The sequence below is a fragment of the Aotus nancymaae genome, unplaced genomic scaffold (assembly GCF_030222135.1).
Source record: "Aotus nancymaae isolate 86718 unplaced genomic scaffold, 86718_ANA_hifiasm-v0.15.2.pri h1tg000067l, whole genome shotgun sequence".
In the NCBI taxonomy this organism is placed as follows: domain Eukaryota; kingdom Metazoa; phylum Chordata; class Mammalia; order Primates; family Aotidae; genus Aotus; species Aotus nancymaae.
The window spans coordinates 30,101,635-30,122,079 of NW_026988482.1; the positions used below are offsets into that span (position 1 = coordinate 30,101,635).

Below are 20,445 nucleotides of genomic sequence, written 5' to 3' on the forward strand. Positions count from 1 at the left end.
GCCATGTTGGCCAGGCTGGTCTTGAACTCCTGACCTCAGGTGATCCTCCCACCTCGGCCTCCCAAAGTGCTGGAATTATAGCCATGAGTCCCTGTGCCCAGCCTGCTGCCTTCTTTTTTAATTAAGCTAATTTGAGTTGAGTATTTGTCACTGGAAACCGAGTATCTCAGCTAATAAAAGAAGTAAGTACAGCTTAATTGAGTCTGGGATGTCACATGGGAAAAGTCCAAGTGTTTTGCATACTCTGCTTACAAAGAAAACAACCTCCCAGGTTGGTGGCCTGATGGTTTTGTGCAACACCAAAGAACACCAAGCTCAGCCAGCCCAATTGCCCTCTCATCCCTTTTTTTTCATTTCTTTCCAGCTGCACCATCTTTTATGGAGCTCATCTTTCTCCAGCTATGACATCCAAAACGACATGCTATTGGAAGACATTTCTGTCCATGCTAATACCTGTGTTTAAATTTTTTGTTGTTGTTTAAAAAAATGATCATATGATAGATAGTAAGTGAATGTTGGCAAATTGCCAACTGACAGGCATAAAATTTTATGAACATGCACATTCCAAAGGAATGTGGAAATAAGCCATCCACTGTAGTCCAGTTTGGCAGAAATATTACAAAAATATAAGTTTGGCATATATTGTAATTCATTTAAAGATGCTTAAAAACCCATCCATCAACCTTGCACAGAAGGTCAAAGAAACACATGAATCCCAAATAAACAGTAACTGATGTACAAGAAAAAGGCCTGAATATCAGCCCCAGATACCAGAGAGACTGTACACATGTGAAGAGGATGACGGTGCTGTGTGTTTGGAAGGCTGAGCCTCTAAAACCTTCATTGGTGTTTAAAAAGAAATGATAACCTTTCTTAGTAATAAGTAAGGTGGACTGTTTCCCTCTGTGTGGCCATCAGAATTCTGCTCCTCTGGGAAAATTTTGCTGAAGAATTGGTGAGTATGCATCCTGAGTGTCTTTCCTTTTTTTACTTCAAGGACCCCATCTGCAATAATCAATTGTTCTCGCTTATTTGGTACCTGGACCCTCTTCACTTTGTCACAAGCATGGAGGAGCTAACTCACTTCTTCCCAGCCCCAGGATAAGCTCCTGACTGGGACTTAGCCAATCCCATGACTCAACCCCTGGTCACAGTAGATGGGTTCAAGGTTGGGTAAGTGCTCCACCTGAGTCTTCCATGAGATCTCATAAGAGAACACTGAGAGAGACAGCAACAGACGATCCCTTCGGAATCATAAGCAGAAAGGACCATGGAATGTGGAGAAATTTCTACCTTTCCCCCAGCCATATAAAGGAAGCTCCCTGTAGAAGAAGGGCGTGAGTTGAACATTCACAGAGAAGCAGAGGAGAGACACAAATGCAATAGGGGTGGGAGAGATGGAGAGATAGAGAGATAGACAGAGACAGAGACAGAGGCAGAGAGATCTAAGATCCAGCTGTGCCTGCAAACAGAGCCACTCCCGCCTGGACTCTTCAGTAACGTTAGCCAGTAAATATTATTTTCAGCTTCGTTCAGTTTTGAACTGGGCTTCTGCCACTTGGAACTGAACTCATTTTCACTGATACTGTTACCCACAATATTTGCAGCGTGATCAAGACCATAAGAGAAGCTGGATAAAGGAGAAGAATGACATGGTTCTTACTTCAAAGGAACTCACAATCTAATTTGTGTTCCGTTCAGTAATGGTTTGCTAAGCATCTATTCTGTTCCAAGGTGCAGTGTCTGGTGACTCCAAGATCAGGATGACACAGATCTCCTCCTATAGGATCTCCCTTCCAAGCAAAGGGGTGGATTTCTGCCTGATGTTTTGAAGATGGAGAGATCTGTTGCTATTTGGAACCAGGAAGGCACCATTCTGCTTGAGAGGAAGGTGAACAAAGTCTAGGGGAAATGAAAAACCTTGGGGGATATAAACTTGGAAGTCTAGAGCATTTTATACCATGGAAAATTATCAAAAAGAGATTGCAAAATATTCATGCTTCCCTGATGCCCTCTAGTCCCCGAATTCTAAATGGCTTTTTTCCACCCATATTTTAACCAGTTGTGAAACTGAGGTGTGGTTTATCATAAGTTGCTTAAATGCTTGAAAATGAGCTTCCCCAACTGTAATATGGGAATAATACTCATGTCAAAGGATTCTTGTGACAGAGACACTGCCAGTTGTTCACTCCACTTTTAGTACACCGTCCTTAGTTATAGGGTTTGTTAAATTCAGATGGACACACAGCTATTAGAATAATGACTACATTTCCCAGGCTTCCTCACAGCTTTGTATAGCCATTTGTTTAAATTCTAACTAATGAACTATAAGCAGAGGGACTGCACATAATTTGTAAGAAGTGTCCATAGAAAAACCCTCCTTCTTTGACCCATCCCCATTCCTGTGGCCTAAAATACAGCCACTAAGGCTGGAGCTTGAGCAACCATTTTGACGTAAAAGGCAGAGTCCATGTCCTAGGACAGGGATCAGCAAATGTTTTCCATAAAGGGTCAGACAGTAAGGATTTCTGACTTTGCTGGCTATATGTTCTCCATGGCACTACTGAACTCTGTTGCTGGAATATGAAAGCAACCATGCATAATATGTAAATGAACGAGTGTGGCTGTGTTCCAGTAACACTTTACTTATGAACTCAGGTGGTGGGCTGCTGGCCATAATGTGCTGACCCCTTTCTCTAGGATGGAAGAGCAGCAGGTTAAAGGAACCCGGAACCCTGATGACATCATGACACCCATCACCCAGACATGGACTGCCTCCCACCAGATTTATATCATATAAGAAAAAAAGAAGTTTCACAATTATTTTAGAATTTCTGTTAAGTGAAGCCAAACTTAATTCTAACTCAAATAGTTGTTTAAGGAATGAATAAGCGATGTATATAAAATATCCAGCATAAATATTAGAAACAAATGGATATTGAATAAAATAGTTATTTCATAATAATAACCAGATAGCTGTATTCAAAAAAACTTTAACTCGCCTCTAAGTTAAGAACATAGTGGCTGATGAGTATGGGAAGCCTGCTGAGAAGAGAGGGGAGAGGTCCAGGCCACAGGCAGAGTGTCTCTTTCTGTCCTTTGCTGTGCACTGGTCTAGAGGGGTCAGTAAATCCATGCTCCACCTCTGCATTTCCCTCTAATATATCAGCATGGTATTCCTTCCCAGCCTGCTGAGATGCTGCCATCAGGACTATCATAAACCACTCAGAAAAAAAAAAGTGCTAAACTTTATTAAACATCATAAAAAAAGATGTGACTGCCTAGATCCATGTAGACTTACTTGGGTTAGAGTGCCCAAGCTTGGCCGTAAGTCACTCTTTGGCAACCAAAACCACATGAAACATCGTGTTGAAAACTTGCTAAATCATTTGTCACTCAAAGGCTTTTAAAATAAAATACTTTCAGAAATAATCATTTGATTTCAGACTCTGAACAGCAGGCTGCAATGAGCCGGATGTAAATACTCTGTCTGCACAGGCACATTCAATAGCAACTGAAATTGGGGCCAGTCAAACGTCTTTTGCTGTTAAGTTTCAAATCCAAAACTACACTTCTCTCAAATTCCAGATTTCTTCTTCTTTATATCTCAAATGAAATTACTGCATCCAGCAAGGAGGCAGAGTGGGCTCTCAGCTTTCAGGAAAATGTCCTAGCCATTGAGTGTTCTGGCTCTGGATTTAGTAGTTTGACTTTCACTCTATGATGTCCATTGATTGAACTTCCTATGGTGTATCAAGAGCATCTGCTCAGTCCTGACAGCATGGGTTCAAATCCTGGCTTCACTGCTTATCAATTATGAGACTTTGAGCAAACCCATAATCTCCTGTCTGCGATTACATAGGTACGTGAGAATTAAATCCATTTATTCATCATGAAAAATGTTTCTACACATGTACTATGTGCCAGGTACTGTTTGATGTGCAAGGAACAATGTAGGCAAATAGCCTGCATGTATCAGGCCTGGTGCAAAGTAATTATTCAATAAATTGCTTGCTGTTCCTATGCTGGTAATTCTATTTATGTATTTATTTGAGATGGAGTCTCACTCTATTGCCCAGGCTGGACAGGCTGGAGTGCAATGGCACAATCTCCACTCACTGATACCTCTGCCTCCTGGGTTTAAGGTGTTCTTCTATCTCAGCCTCCTGAGTAGCTGGGATTACAGGCCTGTGCCATCATCCCAGGCTAATTTTTGTATTTTTGTAGAAAAAAGACTTCACCATGTTGGCCAGGCTAAACTCCTGATCTCAAGTGACCCACCCACCTTAGCCTCCCAAAGTGCTGGGAAGACAGGCGTGAGCCACCATGTGACAGAGTGTCGCTCTGTTGCCCAGGCTAGAGTGCAGTGGTGCATTCTCAGCTCACTGCAACCTCTGCCTCCCAGTTTCAAGCGATCCTCTCACCTTAGCTTCCTGAGCAGCTAGGATTATAGGTGTATGTCACCATGCCCAGCCAATTGTTTTGTATTTTTAGTGGAGACAGGGTTCCACCATTCTAGCCAGGCTAGTCTCGAACTCCTGACATCAAGTAATCTGCCTGTCTCGGCCTCCCAAAGTGTTGTGCTGGAAATCTAGAGGGAAAAATGAGAAGTCCATATTCTCATAGCACTTACATATAGAGGGGAGGGCAGGCAATATATAAATATGTAAACAAGAGCCTTCCCTCTGGTTTAGTGCCATGAAAGCAACTAGCCAGGGTTTATGATTACAAACAATGATGGAGTGGTGAGGAGAATTGTGTGCTGCCAATCTGGAGGCGAGCACTCCAGGCAGTGCAATAGGCCTGTGCAAAGGCCCTGAGGCCAGCATGTTAGGGGATAGACAGGAGGCCAATTAACAAAGGAAAGAGTGACTTAAGGCAAGGTTGGAAAGGTGGGCAGGTACCTTATGGGACTTGGAAGTCCTTGTAAGTCATTTGGATTGCATCCAAATAAAATAAGATTCCAGTGGAGGGTTTTAAAGGAGAGCTTGAACTGATTTTAATTTCAAAACCTGATTCTTTTGAGCATATAGAGACTAGGGTGGAAGCAGGACTCAGCTGGGAGGTGGTGGCCTGGAGTGGGTGGTAAACAGTGAGGTGGTAAGAAGGGGACAGTGGTGAGGCTGACAGGAGGTGAGAGAGGAGGAAGAGGTGAGGATGATGCCAAGGTTTTTCAGGAGGAGGACTGCATCTGGAGTCAGGGTGAGAAGGCACTGAGAAGGAGATTTCCCAGTGGCCAATGGAAGCAGGATCTGGAGCCCTGATCAGGGCTTTAGAGTCATCACCCATGAAGTTAGGGGGAGGATGAGGTCACCACAGTGATTAGTGGAGCAACAGACAGCAGCCTGGAAAATTTCCTTCCGGCCTTTTGCCTCATAACTGTTTTATCACTATCTGGTGAGTTTCACTCCTGGTGATGGCTTCCCTCTTTGGGCCCTTCTAATCTGTTTCCTTTTAGAAGGTGGCTGTTTTCAGTGGTTTTTCATTTCTTTCTCTGGACTAATTTTATTGCTCTTAGCCTTCACTTCAGCTGCCTTGGCAAAGAGATGCTGTATATTAAAATAGTTATTATTTTATTTTATAGCTCAGTTGAATCTATATTCCGCTCATTACAAGTGTATAGGCCTCACTAGCCAAGTACGTTTCATAATGGTGAACTCTTATTGAGACAGAAATCTCATGTTCTCTCAGTATCTCCTAGATGGCTGCCCTCCGAATTGTGATGAGTGGCACGTGGGCACGAGAAACCCACAGGTTGGGTCAGTGCTAGTTAAATCACTGCCCTGGTTCAGCTTGGCAACAAAGCCGGGAACCCATGTGGTCTAAGCTCAGAGTGATGAGGAGGTAGAAGAGGAGTCATCCAGCAAGCAATAGTTAGCAGGCGTCTCCAAATTAATATGTCCAAACCGGAGCTCTGGAGCATCATCGTTTGGCTCCTCCTGTAATCTTCCCCACTCCGGATGGCGGCAGCCTCTCTTCTGGCTGCCCAGCCCAAAACTCTGGAGCCATCTTTCTCCTCTTTCCCTTATGTTCCACATCCAATATTTCAGCAAATACTATTACCTCTCACTTGAAAACCCATCCAAAATCCAACTGCTTCCCTCCATCTCCACTGCCACCACCTTGTATCAAACGTCTGTTTTCTGTATTACTTCAATAGCCTTCCTGCCTTTGCCCCATCCTGTCTATTCTCACAGAGAGAAATAGCCTGAGAAATCCCATCCAAATGAAGTCAGCTCATGACTAACATCCGCCCGAATTTTCTGGTGACTTCCCTCCTCAATCTCAGCAAAAGCCAAAGCCTTCACTGTGACCCGTGAGACCCACACAGTCGGACCTTCCCCCTCCTGACGTATCCCTGACTGCTCTTCTTATGCTTGCTCCACTCATCTCACATACTGGGCAGTCTCACCTCAGGGGCTTTGCATGTGCTGTTCCCGCTGCCAGGAAAGCCCCGCCCCTAGATATCACCAAAACTTGCTCCCTCACCTCCTTCACGCATTCACTCAAATATGACATTCTCATGAAGCATTCCCTTGGGACGGTTCCACGAACTTCCAGGTAATGTGATTTAGGGGTAGGGGCTACACATTGCCTCTGAAACCACTTCAAGGAAATACCACCAAAACTCTAGAATTCATCACCCTTAGGGAGCAAGAACCCTTATCTATAAGAAGCCTAACCTATCTGATCAAACAAATACACATGAAGACCACATTTGGCAGCAAGAAGGGATTAAAAAAGCCCCTCCACGATTATCTTGGGCCAAATCTGAAGGAGGAATCTGCACTTGTTCCATTCCGATGGCACGCTGAAGTTCAGTGGCTGAAAAATCCACAGAACAAGTTGGGTCTCCATATGGCAGAGGCAGGGAAGAGGCATGCACTGCTCTGCCAATGGGGAGGAAAAAAACTTAACGAGGGCAAGATAAGAGCCAGACGTGTGGAAATATTTCTCTTTGAGGATATTCTTTATACCAATTACTCTTCAAAGATATCATGTTAGCATTTTTGGCATGACTTGACAATTAAATTAGACGAATGGTTTTCAATGTTTTTGCACTTCATGTGCCTGAAACTCCTCTTAAGCTAAAATGTTCAGCCCATCACACACATTTTTTAAACTTTGGCAAGTCGTATCAACAGTGATTTCAATTAAGTCAAGAATTTAAAACCATTTTCACTACTCATCTTTTTGAAAAATGACATGACATATAATTAATTGGGCTTGATGATCATTTTGTGGTGCCCAAAGTTTGGTGATAGAAACACAGTCAATAAATTTCTACTTCTAAGATGACTTCATTTCTTTTTCTTTTTTTGAGATGGAGTTTATTACCCAGGCTGGAGTGCAGTGGCGAGATCTTGGTTCACTGCAACCTCCACCTCCCAGGTTCAAGTCATTTCTCCTGCCTCAGCCTCCCAAGTAGCTGGGATTATAGGCGTGCACCACCATGCCTGGCTAATTTTTTGTATTTTTAGTAGAGACAGTGTTTCACCATGTTGGCCAGGCTGGTCTTGAACTTTTGACCTCAAGTCATCTGCCGGCTTTGGCCTCCCAAAGTGCTGGGGTTACAGGTATGAGTCACCACACCTGGTCCCCCATTTCTTATATTCATTGAGTCTCTCATTTTTTCCCCAAGAGCTAATGGTGCTTTAAATCTCCCACCCATCTCAATTTCATACTCCAAACTTGGTTCTTATCCTGGTACTTCTAGACCCAGCTCAGTCACAGGCAGGGTGGGGTAACAGGAGAGGCTGTGCTGAATGCTGGAAAGGGGCCCAATCACAGCATGGTCAGGGTAGGAAGTTCGGTCAGAGGAGGGGTGAAGTCCACATCTTATCTCTATGGTTGAAATTTCCCACTTGCTGATGTGACAAAGCAACCTGATGAGATAATGGTTTCCAGGTTGGTTCCAAATGGTCTCCGATGAGAAGGTGAGTGTGGAGGGAGGGCCCGGAGGGGCTGCAGCCGGATGATGCATGGGGCTGTTCTGCAGGACATCATCTCTCCCAGGAGTTCAAAGGGTTGTGATGATATTCTCTAACCACTGGCATGCCCAGGGAAGAACAGATGGTCTATGGTCAGATAAGCAACCAAGACTGGGATGTGATTAGGGTGGTCAAGGAAAATTACAAAACCTCGGAGCTTCCCTTTCCTTCCCCGACTTCTGGCCTCTGCCCTGACACAAGTCTTGCGTTGTTTTGCTTTGTTTTCCTTGCTTTTGATAGGCTCAGATTTTTCATCAGTTTAGTCCATTTTGACCAGCATTAATAATGAGAAGTAATCCTCTCTTTTTCATACCCATTCTCTGTGCAGAGGGCTTTTTCAGGCCATTGATGATATTTACTTAGAAAATACCACATAGGTCTGCTCTCTCCCTCTTTCCTCCCCCAAACCATTTAAAAATAATCAATAATTCAATGTCTTCTTGCTAGATAGCAAACTCTGTGAGGACAAGAGTCAGGTCTGTTATATGTACCACTGTGGTCCTGACCACCTAGCTGTAGCAAGTGTGGATTTTTATTCTGATGCTGTGACATCTGGAGCCTTAGGGACCTGGAGGACAGGATGCTGCCTCTTCCAGGGCTAGCTAATTCCTAGAGATAATAAACAACTTGACTTGGAGCTCACCTTTTATATGCAAACTGATCAATCCAAAGCCCTGACCTCAACCACCTCCTCCCTTCTGGGGCTCTCCTAGGGCTCTTAGACTCCAGATCATCATTCCCCTGTGCTAATCACCCTGGGGCCAAGCACCAGATAGCTAGGACAACAGCTACACCTGAGTCCACTGAGATTATTCAAGCCAGTCAGTTCTAAACCTGGTCGCCTTGCCTTGCTTGCCTTTCCCACAAAAGCCACAATAAAGGCTCTGGCCCACGTTTTCCCCTGGCTCCCTCTGCCTTCTGACCAAACAGAATAGTCAAATTCTGTGGAGTGTTTAGAAGTGTTTCCTGAGTGGCCCTGCATGATGTGGTGTGCCTTCTTCTCTTGGAACTGTGAGTAATGAACCATCTTTTCAGTGGCCTCACCAGACATGAATAAGAATAAAACCTACATTCTAAAACACTAGCACAGGGCCTGGCAAATAGTAGGTGCTAGATTAATAACTGCAGGGGGACTGATTGAGCCTTTCCTTAAATGTAAAAGTCCACAAAAAATGTAAAAGGCCTCCTAGCCTCAGCCTTGTCCTTCCTTACAAGATAATCTCAACACCAGGTCACCCACCTGGGCCAAAATTCAGGTGTTCCCTCCAGACCCAGGGAGTGTGGTTCTTCCCACCACTCGCAGGGTCTGTGCAGCCCAGGAAGGCAAGACTGTCTGTGTTCCTGAAGGGAAGTGGCGTTGGGACACTGAAGGGGCATTTCCTGGCTGCCTGTCATCATGAGGCATTCCAGCTAGTGAGGAGAACAAAGACAGCGGCCAGGGAGCCTCACCTTTTATGGTTCCATCCTGGCCGCACTTCAGGAGCAGCCCAGAAAGTGGCCAGGGGGCCAGGCGGGCTTTGTCATCCACTGGGGAAACGCCTGTGGCCCAGCCAGCAAGAGGCACAGGAACCTGAAGGTGAGAATTTGATGGTAGAGGGAGCACCATTCCCGGCAGGTTGCTTTCCTCAATACTCTAATGTCAGTATCATCTCCCACAAGCACCCAAGTGGGCATCAGAAAGAAGGAGCTGAAGCAATTCTATGCTTAAACAATACCGGGGGCCATTTTTTGGACCCTCAGGGGATATTTGGAATCTTCTAGAGAATAATATTTATTGAGCAGTTATTCTACACAAGCTGCTACATGGAGCACTTTGTGTTCTTGACAGCCAAGTCTTGGAATAATCCTGCAAAGCAGTGTCAACAACCCCACTTTCATATGGGAACACAGATTCTGACTGGGGCTAGGGGACATGCCTAAGGTCACACAGTGAAGGGTGGGGCCCTGCTCTCTAGCTTTCCCTTACCTTAGAGGGCCTCCCTCAATAGTCAAATTCTATTAAGTGTTTAAAAGCCTTAGCTGGTGACCTCTGGGGTTCTAGCTGTCTTCTCTTTACAGTGAGGCAGTTGCCCCAGATGATCCCACTAAGGGGCTTTTTCTACTCTATGACTTTAATTCAACAAGCAACACTTCTAACAACACTTCTAAGTACTACAGGTCTTCCTCCAGGAGCTCAGAAAACGACAGGGTCTCTGAAACCCCTTTTAAATAGAGGCTATGTGACTTTGAACAAGTTGCTTAACTTTTCTGGGCCTCAGAAAAGAGAACAAAATAGTCCCCAAGCAGATTTGACCCCAAAACACCAGGCACCTTCCAAGTGTTCTCCACTTATACCCCCTCCTTCCCCATCAATAGTCTTGTCTCAAAGTAAATATTTCTGGTATGTTATGGAACGACAGGATGCAACACAGAAAGACGTGGGTAAGCAATGGGCTTTGGTATGGAACAGACCGAATCTTACCTCCACTGCTTATTAGCAAAATATTTCGTTTTCTCTGTGCCTCAGTTCCCTCATCGGTAAAATGGGCATGGACAATAGCAATTGTTTCACAGGGTTATTTGAGAAATGCCTGAGATGATGCATTTAGCATGAAGCCAGGCAACAGCAAACACTCAACAAATGTTAGCCAGCCATGTGATTGTTGGACTTTAAGATTCACTCTATTTTTTGCATGCCTCTGCATCTGGAGTGATGATGTGAAGAGCAACAGATGCGAGGGGGGCCAGGATAGTGGGGTCTGCAGCGGCGGCATCAAGAGGCGATGTCACAGCTAGCCGGGGGCAGGCCCTGAACAAGGAAAGGCTAGAGTAGCTGGGTGACACACTGGGCCACTCTTCATGTGGTCCTTCATAATTTTTACGACTTTTTTCTCCATTTGCACGGCCAAGGAGTCTTCCTCCTTAGCGCTCTGCTTACCAGAGTCAGCTGCCTGGACCTTTCTCAGCCCATATGTCCCTGCCTCATCTTTAATCTGAGTGCACACAGTTCATGCAGCAATGAAGCCTGCCACATGCCTTCAGCCTAAGTATGGATTCTGTCAACACAGTTTTTTTGGAGTGATGAAGAGCCATGAATTTTCATAGTCCTAGATTGCAAGATTTCCCTAACTTTAAGTTTTTCTGAATCGAGAATGCAGCTTTTATTTGATGAGAGCACTTGATGTAGTGTTTCTCCTCATCACCAAACAGCTGTCAATAAATGCAAGGGGCATTTAAGAATTGAGGGAATACACTCATTTGTCCTTGTATTTTGTGCAGAAATTAAATGCTGTCCTGCCAGGGTCACTGGCAGTAATCATAGTAGTTATTGCTATTATTAGTAGCTACTTTGTGTCAAGTTCTTTCAAAGGTCCAGGGCTTTGCATGTGCTATTTTTATTCTGGACTAGGTCTGGTTATTCTCATGTGACCAATGATGAAACTGTAGTCCATACAGGTGAAGTGACTCATCCAAGGCTTCACAGCTTTATAGCCTGGGATTAAAACCCAGGCCTGCCTGGCTCCCAAATTTCTCCTGTTTCATCCATACCATTTGGTTGTTTTCTCTGTCAAATCCCTGATGAAATCTTGGACAGGACTTTCCTTTGCCAAACTCACTTGAAGAAACTTTGCAATAAAACCCACTTTTATCTCCCAAGTCATCTGGCCGATGCATAAGGGATGTACAGAATGGACGTTCCCAGGAGGAATTGGGCTCTCTAACGCTAGATGTCTCCAAGAGGAAGAACGTGCCCCATGAAAGGAGTGCTAAGGAAGATTCCTGTGGCCTTGGGAATACCTGGGGTTGGGGGGATCTAGATACAATCTCAGGTCAGTTACCTATTAGTTGTGTGACTCTGGCTGAGGCACCGTGCCTCTCTGAGGCTCTGTTGGCTCAGTGTTCTGCATGGGTGCAATGAGGACAAGAGTCTTGTAGAGCCACCTGAGGATTTAAGAAGAAGTTTTCAGGATGATGCTCCTAGGAGGCTCAAGTGATGGTGGCATTGCTACCATGGCTGAGAAGGCTCGAGTTGATCACTGAGGCTGTCTCTGCAAGCTCCAAAGTCTCATAAGATCTCTTCAGTGAGTCAGAGCCTAGATTAACTATCACAAGTGCCCTCCAGACACAGGCCACAATGGGACTTCTGTTTCCCTAGGGCCAGTTCTAAGCCCCTAGCTGTCCCCACTGCCATGTAAGTGCCTACTCATCCACAGTGGAGAAACCACACACTAGAGGAGTGGACACTTCTGGGTCCCCCGGCTGAACAACTGGCTAACAGATGGTGTACTTTCTTTTCTTTTTTTTCTGAGACAGAATGTCACTCTGTTGTCCAGGCTGGAGTGCAGTGGTGTGATCTTGGCTCACTGCAACCTCCACCCTCCCAGGTTCAAGCGATTCTCGTGCCTCAGCCTCCCAAGTAGTTAGGATTACAGGCATGCGCCACCACACCCTGCTAATTTTTTGGTATTTTTTAGTAAAGACAGGGTTTCACCATGTTGGTCAGGTTGGTCTTGAACTCCTGACCTCAAGTGATCCACACACCTTGGCCTCCCAAAGTGCTGGGATTACAGGTATGAGCTACCACACTCAGCCAGAAAGCCAGAAGGTGCACTTTCCCACCCTTTTCCTGGTCTGACCACCCCAGGGTTCTTCTGACCAACAGAACAACAGTGAATAAACTGGGGTCCTGTAACCAGGCTGCCTTGGTTTAAATCTCTGCTGCCTCACTCTGACTAGCCCATGTGACCTCTTGAAAATCATGTAACCTCTTGATTTTATCATCTGCAAAATGGGGATGATGGAAACACACCCAGCAGGGCTGTTATAAGAATTCTTTGTAGATGTATGCAAAGTAAGTAGGACACAGAAGTCAATCATTATTATTCTGATATTCATGGACAAGGGTGCCAGGCCCAGTTCCGGGCCCCAGAGGGCTCCCCACCAGCCACCATGATCCCTGCAGGCTGCCCCTGGCTCCAGGCCTCCTCCAGCTCCACTAGTGGCTCAGCCAAGGGGAGGGGCAGGGGCGCCACATTTACCCACTAGCTGAAACGGTCTAGCAGTAGGGGAAACCAGGGTAGCAGGAGCAGCCAAACCCTGGCTGGGACTGTGTGCCAAGCCCTGGGCTGTGCATTAGGTATATCTGATTGCTTTAATCCTCACCTATATAAACAAGCATGTAGGCACTTTTCCTATCCCCACATATGAAGAAGTAAACTGAAACTTAGAGAGGCTGCTGAGCGATTTGCTTAAAGGTGACGCAGTTAGTTTATAACTAAGCTATTTACCTCTATGAAATTCTCCAAAATAGGTCGGGTGCTGTGGCTCACGCCTGTAATCCCAGCACTTTGAGAGGCCGAGGCGGGTGGATCACCTGAGGTCAACAGTTTGAGACCAGCATGGCCAAATGGTGAAAACCCATCTCTACTAAAAATATGAAAATTAGCCAGGCGTGGTGGTGGGTGCCTGTAGTCCCAGCTACTCAGGAGGCTGGGGCAGGAGAATCGTTTGAACCCTAGAGGTGGAGAGTGCAGTGTGCTGAGATCGCGCCATTACACTCCAGCCTAGGTGACTAGAGTGAGACTCCATCTCGAAAAAAAAAAGATTGTCCAAAATAAAAACATTAATGGAGGCCCTACCATGCACCAGGAACTACTGGCAGTTTATATAGATCAGCACTTTTAATGCCCAAAATAACCCTTCAGGGGAGGTATTGTGATGGTTATTTTACAGATGAGGAAACTGATGCTTAGGGAGGTGAAGGGGCCTTCTCCAGAGCAGCAATGTGGCAGGGCTCTGGGCTCCAGGTCCTTAGCATCTATGTGCTGTTCCCCAAGGGCTTCTCCTCCCAATTTTCAGAGCAGAAGTAGGAACAGGGCTTTTCCTCTGAACTCCAAGTCAAGCCAAGAGATAGAGAAGCAGCTGCTGAGGAAACCCCCACCTTGCATCCTGCCAGTTAGCTCACAGCCGTCCCCTGTCTCTTTATGGCCTGGGCCGATGGCTGCATCCTTATTCCTAGCCCCTCAGCTTCCTGCCCGACCCCACCATGTCAGAAAACTGCAGCTCCGAAGTGGTGACAAGTGTCAGTCACACTGCATCATGCGAGGGAGGCTCGGGGGAGGATCTTCTGAGACTGAGGTCGCTCTCTCAGGGACCTGTGGCCTTTCTGGAGCCCTGTTCAGAGTCCTGGGACCATGGCTCTGGCCTCTCTGCCCAGAGGAGAGTCTTGCCGTGCTTTGTCTTAGACAAGTCGGGTGATTAAAGATCAAAAGACAAGCTAAGACGTCTGGCTTGCCGACAGGCTATTGTCTGCCCTGTCCTCCGCACCAACTTCCAGGCCCCAGAGGCCTGCGAGCAGCCCCTCTCCACCCGACCACCTTTTCTTTCACAACTGATTTTAAAAAAAATCCCCTCTTGCTCTTAATTGCATGCTGTGTGTTCAGATTTCCTGAAGTTCATGAACTGCTGTGAAATTTAAGACAGGTCTGCATTCCCACTGCATTGCTACTTTTTAATTCTAAATTCCACCCACCTTCCCTAGAAAAAAAAAAGGAAAAAAAAATCCAAGCTGAGTCAAAGAAAATTTATGCCAGTTGAAAGGAGAAGGTCAGCCTCGAATAATTCTACTAATAAAAGGGCAGTCAGAGACAGGGGTAAAAATAATAAGGTTATATCCTCATAAAGTTCCCTTTATTTGTGATTGCCGAGGCACTTGGGGAACGTTAGCTCATCAGTCCCAAATGTAGCATCTGCTCCCCAGCGGCTGCCTCCATCACTCTGGGTGCTCCATAAACACTGGATCACAGCAGTCACAGGCCTGAGAGGTGGGCTGGCGGGAAGTGCAAACCAGAGGAATTTTATAGCAGGAGGAAGAGGAGCCAAGAAGCCGAAAGACATCCCCATAGTCACTGGATGAGTCAGGCTGAAGCCCAAACGGAGCCCAGGCACGCACCATACTCTGGGCCTTGGAGAGGAACCCGCTAGGCGGTGGCCACAGGCCATTCATTAAGAGATGCTCCCTAATAACAAAGACTAGGTCCCAGAAGGCTTCATGCAACCTCCACAGTTCTGCAAAAGAGGAAGAGCACGTCTCCCGATCCACCGGACGGAAAGGAAATGCAAGAGGTTGTCTAGAGTGTCACAGCATGAGTTGGGGTGGAAAATTCAGAGAAGGGTTTTCCTGAGGCAAGTATTTACCAAGGCCTTACTCTGTGCTGGGCACTAGAGAGGGAGAGATAACGGGGACATGGCCCCCACCACAGGGAGCACACCAATACTTGGGAGCCTCATTGGGTAAACACCGGGCTCTAAACAAGGCAGGATATGGTGAATTCTGTAGCAAGCAGAGGGGCCTTCCCACTTAGGGCCATCCTCATCTGAGCTCCCAGCATCTTTTATCTGACTTCTGCAGTGATCTACCCACTGGGTCTTCCGAATTTACTCATGCTGCCTTGCAGCAGTCTGGGATGTTAAAAATGCAATGCCACCCTCTTGTACAGAGTCGTCAATGGCTTCTCCCAGCACTCGTACCAAAATACCAACACCCTACAGGGCTCCAAGGGGTCTGGTCCCTGCCACTCTCCCAGACCTCTTCTCCTACCAGTCCCTAAACCCCACCTCGGGGCCTTCCCACACACTTCACTGTGCTCCACGAAAGCTCTTGGCCTGGCTCTTCCCGCTGTCTGTACCTCCTATCATTGAGGTCCGGGCTCACCTGTTTCCTCAGAAAGGCCTTTACTCAGCATTTTATCTAAAGCAACCTGGCCGAGTGACCCTGTTTTATTTCCTGCAAGGCAGTTGTCCTTTGAACTTCTCCTTATAAAAAATACAATGAAACAAATAGTGTCTACTTACACATTGCCAGTCTCCCTGTATTAGTTAGCTATTGCTGTGTAACAAATCACCCCAAAACTTAGTGGCTTAAAATAGCAACCATTTATTATTGCTCATGAGTCCACAGGTCAGCTGGGTGATATGTTTGGTTTTGACTGAGCTCACTCATGTTTCTCTATAAGTGGAATAGGTGGTTGTGCTGATCTTGGCAGGGCTCCTTCACACATTTGGGGCTTGGTTGGCTGTGACCTGGTCTAGGATGGTTTTGGCTGGGACAACTGGGCTCTCTTGCACATGGCCTCTCAAATACCAGCAGGCTAGCTTAGGCTTGTTTTCACATTGGCTAGGCAGAGTTCTGAGAGAGGGGTGGGGTGGGAGGTGGGAGAGAGACAGAGAGAGAGCTTGAGCTCTTGAGGCTTAGGCTGGGAACTGGCATACTGTCATTTCCACTACATTCTGTTGGCCAAAGAAGTCTTAAAACTAGTTTAAATTCAAGCAGAGGAAAAAGGGAATCACATTTCTTTATGGGAATAGCTATAAAATCACATTGCAAAGGGCATGCATATAGGAATCCTGAAAATTGGGGACATTTTTGCAATCAACTTACCACGTTCTTCTACAACATAAATTTTCCAAGAGGATGGACCTCAGTGAGCACTTACCACGCACCATACACATTTTAACCATTCCTTTATGTAGTGTATATAATTGACAATCTATGTTTGGTACGTTTGTCAATTTGAAAAAAAAAGGCACAAACCCCTTAATAACACTGGATTCAGAGACAAAGTTGTATTCTGGGTTAGACAAGTTACAACAGGCATCTGTTGTATGGAGTTGTTCTATGCTGGGAGACATATTTGCCCCATGGGATATCAAAATCCACGTAATAACAGGTCATGTTATAATGAGGTTTTGCTGCACATGCTTGCTCTCAATTTAGACAGCAGGCCCTGCCAGGTCTTCCTCCAGCTGCTGGCTTCAGACCTCTCTTTCCAGAAGGATAAGAACTACCTGTCAAAATACAAAGCTCTAACAATGAAATATACAGCGCATGCTGTGGGAAAGCCCTCGGTTTACTTCCACAGGCTGCAGCTGGTGTGCATGGCTGAAATGATTCATTCTTCCACCCAGCAAAACAAGTCCGTTTACAGGGTCTCCTAAACAGAACACATCCTCAACCTTTCACATGCTGTGCACTCGGCTCATGATTTAACCTCCTTTGCGTTGAAGAGCCACAGGCTCAGTGCTGGAAAAGAATGCTCCTTCCTGCATTGCTCTCTGCTCCAAGGCAATATACTGTTACATTTCTAGGAAATCAGAATGTCTTTTAAATCCTGCTTCAAGTATCTACACATTCCATGCTAAGTTGCAATGCTTAATTTAATATCTCCAAGGCAGTGGTGAGGGTTTCAAATAGAGTCCACAGCCTCAGAGACATAGGAAGAGAATTCAAAAGATGATATAATAATTTGGGATAATTGTACTTAGGTTGGTGCAAAAGTAATTGCGGTTTTTGCCATTAAAAGTAATGATTAGTATTGCACCAACCTCATATATATTTGAGAAGTGGCAAAAACACCAAAGTGGGTTTTGTCACCATTGCCAACACTGAGCGTAAGTACCACCTGACAGCAATAAGAAGCACTTTTTTTTTGGTCTTTGGGAAGCTTGAATCCTACTGAGTTCCATCTGGGGAGGGGTAGTGTGGCTAGAGGAAAAGAATAAAGGCTGTCACCTTGTGAAAAACTCGAGGATGAGAAACCTATTTCAGCCACAAAAAAACAAATGACTTTTCAATGTCAGGAAACTCTGGAAGAAAAGACAGAGGATGGGACCAAGGGAGGCCAAATTCATTTCCTTCGGAAATCACTGCCTGGATCAGAGGGCCTCAGGTTGTTACCAACTCCCGCAAGAGGCTTGAAATCATTTCTCCAAATCACAGGTGCTAATTGCTTTCATAAGGGTGCTGGCTAGAGCAGAAGCCAAGGGCTTGGCAAGTGTGATATTCTCCTTTCTCTGGGCTTGTGTGATGCTTGAGGTTTGGAAGGTAAGTGTCTTGATTGACTACATAGATACATATGATCCTAGAGATGCTTGTCTTCTTCAAACCCATCCAGGAACACTGTCGGTTTGTTAATTCATTAAATACAGACTGAACACATCTCATATGTGCCAAGAACTGTTCTGGGCACAGTGAACAAAACAGCCTATGTGCTTGCCTGCGTGCAGTTCTAAACAAAATTGATATTGAAATACATAGTATTCTAGACGATGATAAGGTTCTAAAGAAACCAGGGAAAGGGATGGGGGCTATTTTTAAATAGGGTGGTTAGATGAGGTCTCATTAAACAGGTGATATTTGAACAAAAGCTCGAATGAGGTAAGGGAGTGAGCCATGAAGTTTTCTGAGGGAAGAGAATTCCAGGCAGCAAGAAAAGCCAGTGCAGAGGCCTCGAGGCAGGAGGTGCCTGGCCTGTTTCCAGAGCCTAAATGTGCTCCTCTAACCAGGAGGCAATGCTGAGTGATCCTTACTGGTTTGGTTGGCCCTTGAAGGAGTCAGCTTTAGGATGAGCACCTCAGAGGGGAAACAAAGGTACTATGGTACTGTCAATCTTTCCCTTTTCAAATGCTTAACTCCTAGGTCTTCCACTGCCACTTCATTTAAAGAGGAAAGTAAGGAGGAAAGAAAACCATGTGTCTGAAAATACACATGCAATAATACCGTTGGGGAAAAAAGATGAGATGTCTGGGAGTCATCCCTCAAGGTGAGTGTATAGACTGTGTGGCTTCTTTAAGGGTATGGTACAGTAATTACACTGATGGCTGATTAACTCAGGGAAATTACCCAGAGTTGAGGTCTTTAGATGTGTAGGGAGAAGTCTGTATGCATAGTTAAGAGTAGGAGGGTTTATGCAGAGGGAATTCACCGTTTATGGCCAGCACTATTTCCAGGTGGAAATGGTGCCCCCACTGGTGAAAGGGAAGGCAGCCAAGGTTCCCGACCAGTGGTCCTTGCATTTCCATTTCATTGACACGCTTCAAGAGGTCCCTGTAAACCTCCTGAAATGACTTGCAACGTTTCAAATGTGCGGTGTGCTTTTTCTTGGGAAAAGCGTTCAGAGCATTTCAGAAATTTCCATGACCTCTTCCAAAATGAAGAACCATTGACTTCGCATGGAGCAACCTCTGTTCTCACTTCTCTTCCAGGACGAGTGGGTCAGCAGATGACCCTGGGGAGATCTCTGCCATCAGGGAGAGCATAAGCAGCTCATAACACATGAGTCTTCATCCAGAGTCATGAGGCCGATCATTTGTAACCAATACCCCAGAACTCCGAAATATACATGCATGCTGTTCCCTCCCCACATTCCAACTGGCCTGGCATTATCCAGTCCTGCAGTTATACAAAGGCTCTCATCAGCCTCCTGGCTTCTGTACATGCTGTTCCCTCTGTCTGGAACACTCTTCACTTTTCCCATAGCTAACTCTCACACATTGCTCAGGTCTCAGCTAAAACAACATCTCCTGTAGGAAGCAATTCCTCATGCTTAGATTAGATCATGGGCCCCAGTAGCATCCTGCATGTGCTCTATCACACCCCATCAGAGTTTATTGTGAGTTCTGGTTTCACAGACGCTTTCTCTGCTAGAATGTAAGCTCTGTGAGGGCCTCTCTCCCTTGACACAGAGCCCTGCTCCAAGTAGGTACCCAATCCAATAGATATTTATAGTTGGATAGATGGATGGTTGCACTGATCAGTTACTCTTCCCAGAGCGGCAAGTTCTGGACACGGACCTGCTTTCCTTCCCAACCAGTGTCAAGTGTCCATGCAGTGGTCTAACACACTCTTCAACTGCTTATTCTCATGAGTAGTTACACCCAAAAGCTGGCTGTCAATATTTTGAAGTGGAATCTTTTTAAATGAATGATTTATCTCAATGACTACATTTTGTACAGCTAATTGATTCCTATTTCAAATTACTTTGTAAGCAAGCTCTAACTTCTGACTGCCTTTGTATCATATCAATCTTCACAGTTTCATACTGTTTTTCTTCTGCAGGTGTTTGAGGAGAGCCTTCCCTTGCCTAAAGAAGTAAACTCTGTCTTTGAAAGGATTGTTAAAACGTACAGGATCGTATGAGAAGTAGCCTGAGTTCAAATTTTGACATCATTACAAATAGCTGAGAAGTCTTGGCAGGTCATCTAGCATTTCTGAGCCTCAGTTTCTCAGCACATGATCAACTCAATGTACCGCATGGTGGTGAAGAATACGGGGCTCTGGAGGGGAAGCCCTGAGTCTGAATGACACAATTCTTGCCATCTAAGTGACTTTACGCAGGTTACTTAACCTTTGTTAGTCTCAGTTTTCTCATCTAACAAAGTGGTACTAATAAAGGTTTATTGCAAAAATATTGGCTGCTTAGCACAGAAACTAAACATAGTAAGTACTAATTAGTTAATGTATCCATACCATTATTGTATCATCCTTACAGTGGTGACACCGATGGTTACCCTCTACGGACCAGCTAAGCCAAAGAAAGAGGACTGGAATCATTTACTCAGAGCTACCCAGACTTTTCAGAGTTAAAGCAAAATGTCACCTTTTTACTCACCAAAAGATGGTCTTTGGGTTCTGTGC

At 45.4% G+C, this 20,445-nt stretch overlaps 1 protein-coding gene and 1 long non-coding RNA gene across 11 annotated transcripts in view; one reads left to right on the forward strand and one right to left on the reverse strand.

Moving 5' to 3' along the window:
• ERC2 (ELKS/RAB6-interacting/CAST family member 2) overlaps positions 1-20,445 on the reverse strand; it is a 958,416-nt gene that overhangs the window by 58,286 nt on the left and 879,685 nt on the right. The gene's annotated exons all lie outside the window — the stretch shown is intronic.
• LOC105722933 (uncharacterized) lies at positions 7,838-20,116 on the forward strand. The gene is made up of 3 exons (XR_001108709.2): positions 7,838-7,937; positions 18,448-18,571; positions 19,867-20,116. It is a non-coding gene; the product is annotated as an uncharacterized LOC105722933 (long non-coding RNA).